General features: G+C 31.6%; 1 long non-coding RNA gene across 1 annotated transcript; it reads right to left on the bottom strand.

Annotated features, from left to right (window-relative positions):
- Positions 1 to 2,398: 2,398 nt before the first annotated feature.
- On the bottom strand, positions 2,399 to 3,510 carry LOC131000459 (uncharacterized). The gene is made up of 2 exons (XR_009093738.1): positions 2,877 to 3,510; positions 2,399 to 2,648 (listed from the first exon to the last, which is right to left on the bottom strand). It is a non-coding gene; the product is annotated as an uncharacterized LOC131000459 (long non-coding RNA).
- Positions 3,511 to 4,024: the final 514 nt, after the last annotated feature.

Consider the following 4,024-nt stretch of genomic DNA (forward strand, 5'->3'; position numbering starts at 1 on the left):
ACATTATTTGTGAGAACGGGAGAACCATCAAATCTAATGCATTCACTGTAAAAATTAATGCATTCGCTGTTAAAATTAATGCACTAAAAAAAATAAAAAAAAAATGTTCCCTTCAGGATTCGAACCCAGGATCTGTATTCATCCAACAAGATGATGCATCCACCGTAGATCTTGATGATCGAATGGCTGAAAATGGTTCTCCGGTCTTCTTTTATTTATGGTTCTTTCCTGAACCTCTCCCTATATATATATATATATATATATATATATATATATATATAATGGTTCCAATGAAAATGGTCATATATTGTGAGAATGAAAAATTGATGCCAGTCTATAATATTGAATAAGTTGTTGGTAATACCTGAAATCTGGGTTCGAATCTTGTGAATAAGTTTCACCAATTAATTGAATTGCAGTGATTCATGCATTACAAACAGCTTATTCAACCATATATACTGACTTATTCGTTATTCTCATTTCTTACGAAAATAGCCATTCTCACTATAATCTAACCATATATATATATATATATATATATATATATATATATAGGGGAAGACTAAAATAAGAACGCTTCTTAAAATATAAATTAGGAACCATTTTCAGCCCTTAGATCATCAAGATCTACGGTTGATTCATCACCTTGTTGGATAAATTCATGGTCCTGAGTTCGAATCCCAAAGGTAGCAAATTTTTTTTTTTCGCAATTCATGCCTTTATACAGTTTATTCATGCGTGTTATACATAAAATTCATGCATTTTTGCTGGTTCGTAATTCTTAAAATAAGAGTGGTTTATTGAATAACCGCCCCCCCCCCCTATATATATATATATATATATATATATATATATATATATGAGGGCTAGAATAAAAACACTCTTAAGTGTATAAAATATAAATTATTTTCAGCCCTTAGATCATCAAGATCTACGGTTGATTCGTAACCCTGTTGGATGAATTCGTGGTCCTGGGTTCGAATCCCAAAGGTAGCAAAAAATTATTTTTCACAATTCGTAACCATGTTTGATGAATTCGTAACCCTATTGGATAAAATTCGTACATTAAAAAACGTTTATATCTATATTTTAAGAAGTGTTTTTACCGTAGCCCTCCCCTATATATATATATATATATATATAATAAGAGCATTTCTTAAGATATAAAATAAGAATCATTTTCAGCCCTTAGATCATCAAGATCTACGGTTGATTCGTAATCCTGTTGGATGGATTTATGGTCCTGAGTTCGAATCCCAAAGGTAGTAAAAAATTATTTTTCACAATTCATACCTTTATACAGCGAATTCATACGTGTTCTACATAAAATTCATACATTAAAAATTGCTCTTATTTTTTATTTTAAGATGTGCTCTCACGGTAGCCCACCCATATATATATATATATATATATAGGGGCGCGCTCCAGTGAGACCCCCTATTTTTCGTGTAACATGAGTACAATGAATAAGATATATAATACTAATGAACAAAACGTATATCTAATGAACAAGATGTATATACTGATGAAAAATAAAATTTTAAAAATTCGTAATGAATAAGACATATATACTGATGAACATGGCCGTATATACTGATGAACAATGCAGTATATACTGATGAATAATAAAATTTAAAATATTCTGCTCCCTCCAGGATTCGAACCCTGCAAAAAAAAATCACCCTCCAAATACAATATCAGCCATAGGATTGATAAAATAAACTCACCAGATCGTGCCCTAGATCTCACTAAAATTAGGGGGTCTCATTGGAGCGGCCCCATATATATATATATATATATATAGAGAGAGAGAAAGGTTAAACAGAGAATGATAAGTATTTAGAGAATAGAGAATTAATCCTGATCCTTGATCAAATCTAATCTAATGGTTATAATTAAGGCTGATTTATGTATTTATTTTATAGGGAAAGGTTATTTTTGTAAACTACAATTTATGTATAACCGAAAATTTATATGGAAAGATACACCATATCACTTTAATTACATTAAAAGATATGCTTCAATCCTAAATCTAATCATTCACGCTATTCTTGCCTTTTTTATTTTATTTTTTACGATTTTTTCTCCTAATTTTAGTTTGTTTTGCTGGTGTATTCAATAATTTATTTTCTTTTCAATTATTTTACAATAATTACGTGGTTAAATTTTTATGTCAGCAAGTAAAATTCAAAATTTTTATTTATATGTTCGTAATTTTATTACCCTTGTTCAAAATGTTCTATGTTAAATATTTATGTATCTGTATTCGAAATAATTTACGCCTGTTCGTAAATTATTTTACGTCTGTTCGAAATATTTTTTTATGCCTGTTCAAATAGTTTATTTAGGTGTTCGTAATTGTTTAAAGCATGTTCAAAATGTTTATGTTAAGAAAACGAAAAAAAAATCAGATTTCATAGCAAAAACGAAAACCTTATTTAGATTTACTGAACACAATTCTAATAAATGAACAGAACCCAATTCTAAATGAACAAAACACAATTTTGTTTTTGCTGAGTTGATGTTGTCTGCTCTGAAGATCTGGGTCTGAAGATCTGGGTCATGCCTGAGTTTCACACGCACTTCCTTCTCCGGTGAAAACAAAGAACAGCGGCCGACGCCTCCTTCCCAGCCGGCGCCGCACTAATCTGTAAATGTGTAACATAATATCATTAGTACATTTCGAACAGACCTTACAAATATTTGAACAGACTAACTAGCTTAAAGAACACAACAACACCTATGAAATGAAACTCCATTTGCGCACAGCCCTACTTCTATGATTAACGTTGTTGCTACCACAATCAGCACAACAACAACAGATGAGACTAAAAGTTTCAAAACCCAAAATGAACGAAACGAACGAAAGTTCTTACCGATTCTAAAGTTTCATCTGGATTTGAAGCTTGCTTCATTGTTTGAACAAATGCGATGTTCGAAAGACCAACAAAGTGCGAATAGAAATGTCGGCAAAAAGAATAACCGCCGAACTAGGATTAACCACAAGAAAAATTTTAATTCTCGAATATGATATGCATCGTCGCCCAACAAAACAATGAACGCTCAATGAAACAAAAGTCGAAATGAACTTGAAACAAAATTGAATTTCCTATAGCAAACAATATTTGGCAGGACGAAAATCCCCAAAACAATTCGAACAAAATCAAAAACCCTATACCAAGAAACATGTAATACATCTTGTTCCATGTAAATCAAAACACCCATGGAAATTTCGAAATCAAAAGAGAAGGCCGAAGAACAGAAGAACTGTCGTGAACCAAGAACAGAAGGCAGGGGAAGAGAGAAGTGATCAGATAATCTGCGGCCTTCTACGTCGTCTCTATCTACGCCGCTTGCGATTGGGACATCCACCCAGCCAATCCCCTCATCCGCCGCCACGACGCCATCGAAGAAGAAAGAGACGAAGGATTTGCAGAGAAGGTGAGAGACGACCGAGAGGTTGAGAAACAAGAGAGAGAGAGAGAGAGAGATAGAGAGGAACGTGTGAGTTGTTAATGAGGAGTGATTTTAGGGCTTGCAGTTTTTACCCAAAACATATTGACTGTAATGCCCTTGTTCGAATTAAAAGTATTATTTTGTTTATTTGAATTGTTAATTAAAATATGAAAAATCATTTAATTTCAACCACACGATCTGCCAAATTCTAGGGATGAGATTTAATCTCTATTCTCTATAGATAGGGTCATTGTTTGTTTAACTTGACCCTATATATATATATATATATATATATAATAATAATAATAATAATAACTATTTAGATATTTATCATATAAAATAAGAACTATCTTCAGCTCTTAGATCGTGAAGATTTACATTGATATCATAATTTTATTGGATGAATTCATCATGGTTTAGGGTTCAAATTTTCGAAGTGGCAAAAATTCAATTTCTATAAATTCATATATTTTCATAGTAAGCTCATTTTATACAATAATTATGGTTTGTATAATAAGTTAATAACCACTCTCCCACATATACAGATTAGTTAGTCAAATTTAATATA

The sequence above is a fragment of the Salvia miltiorrhiza genome, chromosome 8, assembly GCF_028751815.1.
Source record: "Salvia miltiorrhiza cultivar Shanhuang (shh) chromosome 8, IMPLAD_Smil_shh, whole genome shotgun sequence".
Lineage (NCBI taxonomy): Eukaryota > Viridiplantae > Streptophyta > Magnoliopsida > Lamiales > Lamiaceae > Salvia > Salvia miltiorrhiza.